Source organism: Cynoglossus semilaevis, chromosome 1, assembly GCF_000523025.1.
Source record: "Cynoglossus semilaevis isolate Cse_v1.0 chromosome 1, Cse_v1.0, whole genome shotgun sequence".
Classification (NCBI taxonomy): Eukaryota; Metazoa; Chordata; class Actinopteri; order Pleuronectiformes; family Cynoglossidae; genus Cynoglossus; species Cynoglossus semilaevis.
In genome coordinates this window covers 8427821-8442982 of record NC_024307.1, presented here as the reverse complement: position 1 = coordinate 8442982, position 15162 = coordinate 8427821, and the positions used below count along the sequence as shown (strand labels likewise).

At 38.2% G+C, this 15162-nt stretch overlaps 1 protein-coding gene across 5 annotated transcripts in view; it reads left to right on the top strand.

The window, feature by feature from the left end:
- sox11a (SRY-box transcription factor 11a) overlaps nucleotides 1-15162 on the top strand; it is a 436554-nt gene that overhangs the window by 359743 nt on the left and 61649 nt on the right. The gene's annotated exons all lie outside the window — the stretch shown is intronic.

Below are 15162 nucleotides of genomic sequence, written 5' to 3'. Positions count from 1 at the left end.
ATATTGGCAGTGTTTTTGCCTCGGTCTGACGTTTGGTGCCAGTTCAGCATTGATACTCATTTAGGGGTCTGTGCTCACTCGTCTATCTTCAGATAGCTTTCATATGGATCTGAGCAGCAGAAAGGAAGTCCCACTGGGGAAAGCTTGAGTCATGTAAGTTGTCTGAAGAATTGCTGTACATGTCTGTGAAGCTAATTGGACCCTAACATACCAAAGACCCCATCGTCAGTATGTTTCATATTAACTGCTGACATGGAATGACAGCGGGGCCTTTAAAATGTCACGGCAAGATACCAGGCCAATGCCTACCATACCTTTCTTAGAAGTGCAACACGTGAGTTGTGAAATTACAACTGATAAATATAATGATTAAGACAGTATGGCGCTGCATCTATACCTGCACGGCTGCTCCATACCTCAAATTGACTCTGTCAAGGTATCTGTGCTCTTTGTACGCAACAATAGAGGGTGACAAAACAGAAAGGACAGCTTTTCTAAAATGTCAGCCGGTTGGAGTCCCGCTGAAATATCTCCCTTCTCTCTCCGTCTATCTTGATCGATAAAGCTACCTTTGACAATGCAGCATGTTGTCACCATGACATTTGGTCACCCTTCTTTTCTCCCTCACCTGGCTCATTGCTGAATGGGAATATAACAATGAGATTTAATACAGGATCAATAGCTACACTCCAATGATACATTCAGTCGCATAATGAATGCTGATGGATGAAAACAAATACCTGCATGGGGAATTTGTATTCTGGTCACCATGTCTGTAATAGCCCTGCCAATGATGTTTCATTACATTTTTTCCGCTTGTGTGTTTTTTCCTTCTATCCATACAATCAAATAAAGGATATAGGCTTGATTTAATCAAGACTATGGCAGTAACGTGGCCCCAACCTCTTGTGTATTTATGAATCCTGCCGTGTGTATGAGTGCTCTTGCATCAATGTGATCTCATGCCCGTGAATATTGTGCCATTGTTTGCCTTTCATTCAACAGATATAGGCTCAGTGCAATATGTATAATAAATACTGAAAATGAATTGATTTTTACCACATGTCTGTGTGTATATTGAGTGGTGTTCCTGAGTCACACATTCATAGTGTTTGTACTGCGTGCATGGAGTTGTGACTGGAATGTACATGTGTGGTTTATCTTTATTTTTGTATTGAGTCCATATACATGAGTTGTTTACTGTACATGTTGAGTGCACCGTAATAGTAGGTTTATACGCCGCATATGTGGCCGAATGGATGTTGGTGTATACAGTATGTGGATACATTTTCATGCATATTTGAGGGAAGGAGTAATTTCTTTCTGCATGGATTTACTTTTACTACTAACATCACCTTCAGAAAGGTCAGTGCAGTTTGTCAAAATGCAAAAAGTTCAGTTTGTATCCTAGAAATGCATTTTAGGCTTTGTAAATAGGTAAAAGAAAAGAAACTGCTTTAAGTGAGAACTTAATTTGGTTTCTACGTTTTTGTCAGAGAAGAAATAAACTCTAACGGTCAAAGTTAGTTAATTTTAAGATGTAAAAACTTCCGTTGTAAATAAAAATACCTTCGTACAATAAGTAATGGCAAAATGATAAATTACATCCAATGGTGATGATGCAAAAAAGTACAATATGCTTTGACTGGCAAGTTGTACAAAAAGCCAGAATCCAAACTCTAAAGGATCATTAAATTACACTGGCAAACATTGTTCAATCATTTTATTTTATTTGACTTTACTTAAAAAAGTAAAGTCAAATAAAGTAGGCTTTACTTCTAAAAACACCAAATGAAGACTCCAGTTATTTGATAGTCACCTCACTTCATTGTCATATTTGGTGTCTGGGCCTTGGGCCTTCTGTCTGGGGCCACGTGTGAATGATGCCTCTAACAGCCACTGTTTAAACATCTCTCTACATGTTTCCATTTTGATCAAGGTCTGCCATTTCTACTGATTTTCCAAATCACTGATGCTTGTCAAAGAATTAATTACCTGGATCGTTGCTCTGCTGCCTCCAGCACCAGCTGCGGGTTCACCAGAGAGACCTCACCATTTTCCTAGCATTCCAGGCTAATCACCCACAATCCATTTCAAAGTCAACCTGATTGGCCCACTACCTGGAGAATAATGTGAAATTAGACTGCATCCTGACAGTTTTATATTTGCATACGGTGTATGGTAGATTAGTTTGCAGGAGCCTGCCAGTGGGAGGTGAATATCAGCATCACTGCCAGTGCTAATGGTAGATGCCTCCTACAGTTTATTAGATAAGTAATGGTGTAAAGCATTGTGCTAAGCGCAAATCCTCACTTTGTTATCGGCTGATGTGAAACAAAATGTGTTCATTTGGCCTGGGGACATAAACAGTCGCACATTCACACTGTTATAAAATGCGAGGACGACATAATGTTTTACCTGATATCATCACAGAACTTTTAAACCTGCAGTTTTAATGAGAGAGACACTTCAATGTTTGCTCTTGTAGAGCAAGTAAATGCCACCTACTGATTACGATATATTCAAAATAAATTCACCTCCAGGACATTGTGGTCATGTGCTGTGAAGATGCATAAGTGGTGAGGCTATAAATACATCTGCTCTCCTTGCTGGTTTGTCGGTGAGCATGTCCATCTTCCTGTCGGTGTGTCAGTGGGGTTGCAGCAGCATGACGTCAGCCTAGCTCGGAGCACTCGCTGACCTCTGTAACGAGGATTGGAGTACAGTGTGCTCCAGACAGCAATATACGAGTGCAGACAGAGTGAGCAGGGCAACAGCAGAGACCTGAGTGCACAGGGAGATGTGTTACAGTGTTAGTGTGTAGCCGTAATCCAGGGACGGACCAGTGGAGGAGAGTGCAGATAGGCTGGCTGTAGAAAGCTGGCTTCACAAAGATCTATGTTGACAGGTTATACGAAAATGTAAATCAGGTGGTAAAAGGAGATGTTACACAGAGTACTAGCAAAATTCACCCCTGTTTCTATGCAAAGGTGTTAAGACACTAACACACCCCCGCACACAGGATGCATATGCTGCCACTAGGAAACGTAATAAAACCATAAAATCAGGTTTGAACTACATTACTTGGAAATAAACCTCCACACAATGGTTGTAGGCCCTAATAGAACTATTGTAATGATTTTTCATGGTGTGTGTGTGTGTCCCTGTTAGAGCTATTGTAGTAAGTTTTCTTGGTGTGTGTGTGTGTGTGTGTGTGTGTGTGTGTGTGTGTGTGTGTGTGTCTGCCTGCGCGTGTGGGTTTGAGTGCTTACATATGTGTCTCTCTGTGCCATCACTGTAGTCATTACCTAGTTTCCGTTTCTTGCCTGAAGCAAAGTAAGAAATGGCAGTCGTTCACTCTGACATTCTGTCATTCAGGTAGTTACCCCATTCCCCTCCCAGTTTCCCTTAAAGACTGTCCGACTTTGCTTTCATAATACTTCAGAGAATTTTGACAGCAAAAACAGTTTGCAAGTTGACAGGCGCGTTAATATAATATATAGACATAATAAACCTCAGAAAGTCTTACAATAACAAGTGTTCATTGTTAACAAAAGCCATTGTGTGTGTTATTTTGTTTAATGTAAAATTAGTTGGTTTTAACTCAGGGCAATGTATGACCTTAAACTAGTTTGGGAACACTTTTAATGTTATTCAGAAAAAATATAATAATCCCATTCCTTGACAGTCTTAGATTCACCAAGTCTCCTCAGGCTTATTTCTTTTACAGCCTGATCCAATTTCACAGAGATACGGCTTTGCCATATTTACCTGTGACAGCCTCAAGGATTTGGAAACCAATGCTAATTAAAGAAAAGTAATACACATTTTCTCGACCATATACAATACAGTCATAGTTTAGGGCTGACGGGAATATACATATGACACAGCATTTATTTGGTTTTGTAAATGTTTGACCTACAAATTGGAAAGTCAATCCTTTTTGGGGTCTTAATATTTGGGAATGATTTATGGTATGACATTGAAACGTCTTTGTATTTAAGGCTTTTCAAGGACACGGAGTAGTACTTGGCCAGAAGAAATAAGTTTCCAGCTCTCAGCTCTAGTGTTGTGCTCCCACAAAATCCCACAGAACAAAATGTTTAGGTCACTACTGAGAAATGTTAAAATGCCTTACTGGTTGTGACAAGATCAAATAGACCTGGGGAAAAAAACTTAATTTTGGCACAAAGTTATCTTTTGGGGTCAAAAAGATATAGGTAAATATCAAGCCTTTTTAAAAATACAGAACCTTGAAGCAGTAAATTATGCATGTGCCCAAAAATACATCAGTGTTTTAATTGTGCCAAAACCAGTTTAGCCATCCCAATATACAGTATCTGAAGAGACAGGTCTGTAGTTTTAAAAATGGTTCCATTCTTGTTTTGACAAATAAAGTGATACAATTCACCAGTCATTATTTCATAATTTCTGCTACAAATTGAGACACCGAGGATTTCTGTCATGATGGGATTAATTTAATCATTAGGCATCAACTCCAATATCCTATCAAATGTCAGATGTATTAAAGATGGTCACTAAATTTATGCAAGATGTTTTTTTCCTATGTCTTTATTATATACACACACACACACACACACACACACACATATATATATATATATGAACAGTTACTGCATTTGATATTTTATTGCTCTTGCCAGAACCGTCCTTCACCCGTTCAGCTTTTTCATTATTTGTCATCACTTTGTTCCCGTTTTTTAAAACCCATAATTCATTTGCCAATATCACTGAGTTTTTAATTTCAAGTGATTGTCTACTACGCCATGAAAGTAATCAGGTGAAAACACATTGCTTGTGCCCTGGGCATTGCTGCACACACAGCCCATCTCAAGTCAGAGATATGGTATAAAACCGTATGGATCCATGAAAAAGCACCTAGCACTGAAGTGAGAAATTGGCTATGAGTCATTATGCATAAACACCAAATGCCTTGGCATTTTCTCTCACTGCCAAACAATCATCTTCCTCTCCTCTGTCTATTTGCAATTAATGATTGAATTTTATACCCCTTCCTACCTCACCCCTCCCCAGAAAAAAAATCCCATCTCTGCTTTGTGTATATATCCCCAATACACACAGCTGCTACCAGTACACATGGCAGCATGCACAGCAAAGCTTATCTTCAGCCTTTAGATGGGGGCCTATGGAAACAGTCTTGATTAGTTCCCTCCTTCCTCAAAGCACTGCTGTGTGCTTTGGGATTAGAGGCTTTCTGTGGCGGCTGCACATGCACACTCACTGGCTGGAGGCGAGAGAGGGAGAGAGACAGAGATGGGGATTGCACACTCACTGGCTGGAGGCGAGAGAAGGAGAGAGACAGAGATGGGGATGAGAGGGAAGGAGAGAGAGAGCAAGAGAGAGAGAGAGAGTCCTTCTGCTCAATATAACACTATCCCCTCCCTCTTTCCTCGCCCGACACACTAGCCAGTCCTAGGAGTATTACATCACCCTGATGTAATGTCTAACCAATCACAATGCAGTGGCACTAAACCTTCCAGGATTATGGAAGTTAGTAGCTCAGACTGAGAAATGAGAGAGAGTGAGAAAGAGATAAATAGAGAGAGAGATCATCACTCAAACACATTTTCAGGAATAGCCTACGTTTCCTCCTATTACTAAAGAACAACAACAAAATATAACAATACACCTAGCAAGTACATTTCTATCTATCTAAATTGAAAGATTCTAGGACTGACAGAATTTTTGGACTGACAGGTTAGACTTAAACAACATAATTTTGTTTAAATGTATTTCAATTAAAAAAAAACCCGTTGTTGTTGGTCTAATGGCTCAAAATTAGGAATGTAATGAAAGAAGTCTGTATTTGTCAAATGGAATTTCTTAATCAATTGATTCCTAATCGCGACCTTAATCTTGACCTATCATCCAGGAGAACCCTTTCTTAATCAATAAAGCATACTGTTAGACTAGAAGAGACGATCACTCTGGTTGATGTTTTGTACTTGGTTTTAGTTAGCAGATAACTGTTACTGTTTTGAATTATGGGTTACATATGTGCACTTTAATGCTTTGTGTTTCAAAATACCGCCATAATAAGTTTAGAACCCAGTCAGTGTTAATTAATCTGGTGAGTCAGTCAGAAGCTTGTTGAAAATCCTGACTAAAAGCATCAGCAGATGTCTGCACCGGCTTTCCAATGAGGTAATTGTTCTGAACACGTAGTTTGAGAACACATGTTACAAGTCGCTGATAAGTGTTTCATCTGTTTCTTTCAAAGTGGTAGTAGCTGTATAAACAGAGCTGACAGTAAGTATGTTGGATCCGAAGTGCTTTTAGTATAAGTATCTAATTTCATTGTCAGTTGTTTTGGATTTTGCTTTTTTTCCTGGTGAGTTTGAATTCAGATAATAATTCAATTTTGAACAGAATTTTGAGTGGATTTTGCTTTTTTTCCTGGTGAGTTTTAATTCAGATAATAATTCAATTTTGAGTTGTGAAAGTCTGCTTTCCTTCGTCCTTTTTTTGTTTTTTTACAAGTACATCTGGCTCCACTTGCCTGGTTGTGTGATTGCACCTCATTGCAGAGTAATAAGAATAAAATGAGCTAATTATCTTGACCCAATAATGTGTGCGTGTCTAGATGTCAGGGTTAGGAGGCGGTCCTCAGTGTCCTCTGAACCGTGTCTGCCTATTAACTCAGCTCTTTGTTGTCCTCGGTCTCTATGGAAGATGAGGAATGCCCATCATGGTGATTGGCACTGCACTGTGTCACCTGTTTTTCTTAACAGGCACACACCTACACGTCTTCTCCCTTCCAAGCATCATCTCCATTGCAACACTGGGACACACATGTGTACTCATCCTTACATACAGCCTGCAGGCACAGACAACATCAGACGCTGCTGCTGCAGCAGCAACAGCATCAGCTTGCAGTTTGCCATTTTCTGCAGTGCATGGTGTATGACCACCACACCGATACACTGAGTATGGCACACTTCTCTGGGTGCCGGAGGGTGAACTTCACATGTCTGAGTGGTAAATGCATGTAGCTGCTATGGTAACACTACAGGGAAATTACTGTATTGTGTAGGACAGACTGGGACTGCTCAGTTCTGCCAGGGATTTCTCACTCTGGGAATGATGAAGTGCTGATGGGATGGCAGTCGGCAGCCCGCTGCAGAAAAATGCTTACTTCTAGAATCAATGTTCCATACCACCCGTACTTATCTGCACTTAGGTTGTTTCACAGTGCAGTGGTAAAATTGCCGCAGTTTTCCATGTTACTTTCCAATTTGTTGTGTACCATATGTAAGTGGAAGGCTCATAGCAAACTTGTCAAGGTAAAACAGTTTTGATCGGTATCAAGGGGCCTTACACTTTGCAATTTCTGAGCCCATTCCAAAGTCAAAAGCATACATAGCAATTCTGCCGGAGCTGACATTGAGTTTCATATTTAGTATGTGTGTTTGTGTGTGGGCACGGTCGAGCTGAGGTAATTCTAACACCCTGATGCTCAAAGCCCCCTGGGCCTGTGTGTAAGCGAGTGGTGGCAGCGTCAGTAGTGTCAGGTTTGCTTCTGTTCAGTCTCAGTGGAGGCGGACACAGACAAACTGCTGCTGGTTCACCTGACACACTCCTAATTCCTCTCTACCTCCGGGGAGCATCCACACCCCAGCTCTTTTGTTTTTCCTCTCCCACTTGAACCTTTGCCAAATAGGACGGGGCCAGACTGAACGGCCATGATCTTAACCTGAACACCTGCTTCTCTGCTGCGACTACAGACACCCACTGCCTTCAGCTCTGTCTCTTATTCACTCTCTTGTTATTGCTTTCATTCTCATTTTCTCACTCTTCACTTTCAGATCAAGCAGCATCTCTGTTTGCCCCTGCTCCCCGTCCTCCCCCTTCTCGCAAGCTCACTGCCATATTCACCATGCAATATATGCAACTTTGGATTGCAAAACAGGTAGAAAAATGAGACATTCTGTAATGCAGGCATCTCATTAGAAATATATATTCAAGCGTTTCCAAGCACAGATTTTAAACTTCACATAAAGGGTCATAGAGGGGAGAAAAAGAGGGAGACAGAAGGGTAGGGGAAAAAAAGATGAATGTAAATCTCAGAATAAGGTAGGCATTAATATTTCATTAGTGCCTCTTTTTCTCTCTGAGTGACAGAAGAGGGGAGATAGTGGCTGATGTAATGATTTTAGACTCTTCCTTTTATTCTTTTGCATTTCTCCCCCTCCAATGATTCTGCTCCCCCCTTTCCAAGTCAGCAGATGGGCTTAGCCCCATTTTTTTTTCACAATTCTTCACAGACCCAGCTGCACATAATTACAGTCAATTCTGCCTTATCTTTCAAATTAAAAAGATTAGATTATTTGTGAAAGAAATGTATGCAGCGCCTCTCAACTGATCACGATGAAGAAGACAGCATAGAAAGGCTGTATATGTGAGAAACAACCCTAAGAACCAGCTTCAAAAAATGTCTCCCACAACACATAGATACCCCCCCCCACACACACACACACACGGACACTTTAACCTCAAGTGTGCAGATATCAACTACTTTCATGCCTAAACAGATACTACATCAATTTACACTATTATCTTCAATGAAATGTTTAAGTATCGCACTCATCTTTTCTCTTTTTTCCCCCCACAAACCTCTCTTTGGTTATGGATATGTTCTATATCTGCTGTGAATCCACTATCACTGAACAAAGATTCAGCTCTGAAATAGAAAAACAACTTTGAACCTTTGTGTTTCCATATCACTTTTACAGTTTGCCTCATGCTTGGTTCAGATAAGATATCGCAATGTGTTCTAATGCACTATGCAGCACACAGGTAACATTTCTGTCCTGTATGGAGCATATCTGACCCAGCTTCATGGGTGTTAGCAATAGGAAAAAGAAAGAAAAGAAAAGAAAAACACAATGCAATAACTTAGGGCTTTTCTATATTGAGTATTTACCATATATTGATTAGATACATTGATGCACCGACAGCAATTTTTGGCCTGTTTTGTGTGAGTTGCCTTTATTGACTTTTGACGATTTTCTTCAATTGATCAATCATATCCGAAAACTAAAATCTTCTTTTGGGCAAAATTTTATTCTCATAACAAATAATTACAATATGTTATGAAACTTGGTAACAGGTACTCTAGAGACCAACAACATTCCACAAGTACTAAATAAAAATGATTTCCTGTACACCGAACTTTCTGATCAAAGCTTGTGAAAAAGGTATTCAAACCAAAACAAAATAATCTATGTATTTCTTTTAGTTAAAAGAATATAATAAAATATCAAATAATTACACAGGTAAAGGGCATTTTTCAGTATTTTGTTCATTTATTTACTTTTTTTTGTTAAATGAATACATATAATCTCTGTATAGTTTTCTTTGAATAGTGTCTTTGCATTCTGTTGTTACTATTTTATAGGGAAAACATTGAGATAAATATATATTGAGGTTTATAAAAAAATATAGTTAGATATGTGTTTGGACCATGGTGTCTAATCCCACAATAATCCCTACATAATTCAAATGAATTTTAACTAAAAGTTTGGAGACAAACTATAACAAAATGAAAGTGTGTGGATATAAGTGAGGTTTTAATAATATTTTGAAATAGATAGGCTGGGATGTGGAACAATACATCAATTTGTCTGTCTATTGATTTTCTACAGTAATGTTGTTTGATTAGTCTGCGCTGGCTTCCAGCAGAAAGAGTCATTGCTGAGTGGGAATGCAATATAATCTAGATTTCCCTCCAGCCACCCAGGGGATTAGTTTACTCACCCTCACCCCCAGCTCTCCCAATTGATCGGCCCTTTCTGAGCACATTCATTTCTGGTCATATACTGTATTCAGCCCTCAAGTAGTTGCAATGTTCTTCAAATCTGCATAGATGCTGCTGTTGCGTGTTCAACCTTACACCTCTTGTATTGATCATTTTGCTTTGAGACACTTTTCTCTACATATTGATTTTTATTTTTTGCTTTATTTTGACGAGCTCAAAGTCCCATTTGTATTTTAGTCTTTAAAGGAAAACACTTCTTAAAGGGTCCCGTGTGTAGCATTTCTTTCACACCTTCTTGTTGTTTTGTGCTGGTTTCAGGCATCAAATGATCCCACTATGCAAAATTAACAAAAATGATCTATTTGACAAGCAGCAAGACGCTATCTTAAATTTTAGTTGTTGTTTAATTGTATGATATGTCTGCACAGAAAGGCCATAGCACCATTGTTTAGTTGTTTTTGTTTGAGATTTACAAAGGATGCACCGGAATTAATATTTTTGGCTGAAACCAAAAACCGAAAATGAGGAACCCAAGGCCATAAACCAAAAACCGAAACACTGAAATAAATGATGCCAATTATTAGTACCATTGCAGTTATGGCTATGACTGTGTACTAAACCAATACATTTTAATGTTTCAAAGATGTTGCACAGATCTTGTGTATATAGAGGCTGTAGAACGAATCAACTCTTCCCTAACTACTATTACTTCTTACAACTGTTTTGCTAAATATACACCCACCCATCCCATATTTGTGCTTACAGTACATCATACTGCACGTATTTCAGCCATTCATTAACAGCCATTGAACTGAGTGCCTTTTACACACAGTGGGGTGTTATTTCCATAAAACTTTGTATTCGTTTCATAATTACAAAGGTCCAATTAAGGCAACTTTTAAACAACATGCTAAATCAAAAATACCTTATTTGAATAAATCCCTTTTTAGGTCTAACTTTTGCAAAGTAATTATTACTAAGACTCTACTATCAGATGAAGTACTGGTAGACTTTAGTTAGACGTCAGTAATAAACTGACCATAAGTGCAAGACTTTCCATCGCAGGAAGAGTTGCATAATGGATTAACAAGTTCTACTTATTCTGTAAAATGAATATTATATGAGATGAGTAATACTCTTCTTATGTGAAAATCAATATGAGGAGAGAGTGTGTAAAACTGCAATGTTAAAAGGGTTGGGAGACCTCTGGAAGACTGGAGCAAGAGTTAATTGATCAAATGGAACTTTCTTTAGTAGGTGGCCATTATTTTCCATTTGAAGGGAGAAAAAAAGTTCTGATTGACAGGACTTATGTTGAGGATGCTTTAGGCAGCGCGGTAGTGTCACTGTTAATCATGGCGTGTGATTGGACAAAGACACTCATTAGGTAAAGCAGAGTAAAAACACATGTTTGTCCTTCGAATAAACATCCCTAATCGATGGGCATCATTACACACAGATTAAACCGCTGGCTGAGTGCTGGAGATATTTGATTGAGTTATTTTGATTGTTGTGTTAGTGGATTGTTGATTAAGCCTGTGTTACTTTTGAGGTGTTTATGTTGGTGTAATACTCACTACTCCATTTTATGACGCCATTTTGCTTTTCTGGGGACATTGTTATGCTATTGATCATTAGTCAGCCTCACCATGAAAAGCACCATCAATACAGGTGGCAATGGCACTAAACCTGTCAGTAGGGAAGTGTAATGGAACGAGACCTTTTAATGGTCCAGACACAATTGAGATTTTTTGTGACCGCTTGTATATGACATACATTTTGTTACAGAGTGGCATTTTTCAAAATGACACCATTTATTTAACTCTAACATCTTAGATTATACAAGGTCTATAAAATTGACTTTCTCACAGCCCAGCATAGTAATAATAATCATTTAAGTCTAATTAAAATTCAGGTGTTCGGATGTTGTACATTAAGGCTGAACTATTGTATGTGGTATGCTGAGTTTTGGTATTTTTAAAGGAATGTTGTACATGTTAAAAAGTGGCCGAGGCTCCACTGCAGAGTGATGTGTGTGCGATGACAGTCATGCTGTGCTGTGTTTGAAATACGAAGACATTCATGGGGAGTTCAGGCTGTTTCCTCATTCAGGCAGGGGATAGTGAAAATATTTTACATCAAACCAAGTGTCTGTGCATCGACAAGGAGTGTGTTAACCAGTTGTTGACAGCCTGGGCAGTAAAGTTTTATTTTTTAATAATAGTAGAGATTTTTCTAAATTAATAGATAATTGTTCAAGAGACAGTTACGACCTGTAGAAATTTGAGAAGTTAGTGGATACCTTTGATGGTGTTGTGTGTTTTTTTTGTTTCCTGGTTTGAATGAGGCCAAAAAAGTTTAAAGAAATTGTGCTTACACCTCTTGTGTATTGTATAACTAAAACATTAAAATGTGTAAATGTTATTATCAACACCTACATATTGTTACAGCTAAATTTATATTTAATCATAAACACATTTACTAATCAACCAAAAAATAATAAGCTAAGATAAAATCCAAAAGTCATATTACTAACAAATTCCAAAAGGCTGATGAATCATCTGATCATCTTCTCTCAGCTTTTCTCTCAATTTTAACACTTTTTAAAAAATCTTTATTTGAATATTCAAACTTTGGTGAAATACACATTTGCATCCATTGCAGCTCACTTAACTTTGTGTGTGTGTGTGTGTGTGTGTGTGTGTGTGTGTTATTTAGAGAAAAGGTCTAAAAATACCATCAGGCTACTGAGTTTTATGGATGTTAAACAAAACCGTACATTTCTGTCACTTTTCACAACCTTCCGTCTCACCTACACATACTTCCTGTACACTCCTTATTGTGTGTCTTGCCATCAGCTAAACAGATGTGCTCATTCACAATATAATAGGCAGAGCCCTGAAAGTCAGAACCCTCAAAGGGAACTTGTCATTGATTATTTAAAAAAAAAAAATCAAAGGAGTAAACACACCCCAGTAGGAAAGAAACCGGTCAAACAAAGCATTCATGAGGGGGGATTTTCTTGAGTCGACAGGATGGTGGAGTTATCTGGGAGCCAGCAGGCTGTAATAATGAGTCTGCCAGCCTTAAGCTATAAAAACATAAGAAAAGATGCCTCCCATGTGCATAGAACATACCTTACATGTTTGCTTATCTGTGCCAGGAGGAGAAAATGGACAAGGGAGAGAGAAAAAACCAGAACAGAACACAAACCTCAAATATTATCAATGGAAGCTGTAGTGTAGATTTGGTACAACATGTTTTACAGCTTTAACAATGCATGTGTCATTTGTTTTGGGAACATTATTTCCCAAGAACAACAATTTAAAGCCACATTAGACAGTCTCTGCAAAGCTTTGATGTTTGAGAAGCAGTTTTAATCACATTCCAATAAGTTATTGGAAGTAATGTTTACAGAAAAGGCCTTTAATAGTATGTTTCTTCCTGTTAATGAAATGTCCCCTTCCTTATCTGGCTACCTTATGATCCATATGTTAATGTCTTGAATGGAACTGTATATCTGTTCAATTTGCCCCCTCTCTCTCTCTCTCTCCCTCTTTTTATACCCTCTCCACCTCTCTTATCTAAAATTGTGCAGTAAATTTGGCACTGTGAATCATTATCCTTATCGACCTGCCCGTAAACCTCATATTAAAATTTTGTGGCATGATTAGCCTATTTATCTACTTAATTGGATTGGAGTTTGGGTTTAAGTGTCTATGTGCGAACCGCTACAGATTTGAAGGACCAGGGAAAATAAACACTGAGGAAGATGGCCAACGAAATTGTGCTTTAGATAAATTTCATTTGCATATAATCAATAGTTCACTCCTTCAATTTTTTTTGGAGTCTAATCAAGTTATACTTGCCCATGAGATTATTGAAAAGAAAATAACCCTGGGCATTGTGTAAAATGAGACAACATAGAATTTACTATGCTAGGGATTAGTGTCATGAGACCGAGGAGATTTGCACAGACAAAATGTGAATAGTGCAACACAATGCATTACAGTTTCTGGCATGGTGTAATTCTTGCAAACATCCCTAGGCTATTTATACCACTCCACTACAATCTAATTGTATCTAATATATAATCCAACTAAGAGTTACAGTGGCAGGAGTTCAAGTCCTGTCAAACATGAATATTTAAGATGTGTTGGCTGTTGAGAACAAGTGCTATAATTTGTATGTGCCACTGTTCCTGTCTCTGAGGGCACAAGTGTTGGAAAGATTTTCAAAAAGTGACAAGTGTAAAACACATTACCAATTCAAAAAATAGTTACATCGAAAGCAACTGGACAAAGTAGTTTTTTTTTTATTTGTTTCACCTCTGACTGAGAACCTACACAGACACATTACCAATTCTTTTCAAGAAAGGTTGTTACATTGGTTAAAAACGCTGTCAATGGACTTGGACCTCTATTGATCAGATAAGAAGACAAGACGTTGTTGATCTCACTGAACAAAAAATGATTTCTTAAGCATAAACTAATTTAGAACGTAAAAACGTGACCACAAAACACCACAGGTCTTGGGACGTCACAAACCAAGGACCCTCTATATCTGTGTCCTGGTAAATATAATTGTCTCTGTTTAACTCGTATGACTAGTGATGGAAGTAGTCAGGAACAGCAGAGGATGGAGAGTCTGCCTGTTGCTACAATTTTAAAAATCCTTGTAGCAACACTGGCATTGCATTGGAAAATCTATAAAGTTTATGAAAAAATATCTCGTATACCTCTTTCCCAGGTAAATTCTTAAGAGTATATTCTGTGGTGCTTTAAGCTTTCAGAAAATCATATCCTCAAATCATTGATCATGCATTTACCAGTGTAATAGTGGACCTCTGCACCCCGTTTTATTGAGGTTTCAGAGGCATGGGTAACATGAAATGTGACTTTTGCTTTCATAATAGCTCGTGTCCTTCCCCTCTCCTCTTTTATTCCGAAGCACAAAGTAAAGAAATTTCATTACCTCGTCCAAAAATTGATTGGATAATGTTTTTCTCTTTTTCCTAAAATCAATAGCACCTCACTCAGTTTACTAATTGGATTACGTGTTTTTGCTCAAGGATTTTTCGAATACCAAGGTAGTGTGAATTATTTATATACAACATTACCTTTAGACAATAACGATGTATGTTGACTTCTTATACATGTAAATTCATTCTGGCACTCGCAAAAGTAAGATGCTTTCACAAAGCCCTGACAATGTAGGTCGAGCTGGCTGTGAATGCCAGAAACTGGGATATTAATAGCATTAATACTAATCATTAATGAAGCCGTGCTTCTTGAGGCTGCTATGAGGACACGATTGCCGAGTGTTTATTAATCAGGGAATAATAAGTAATTTGTGAACATTAA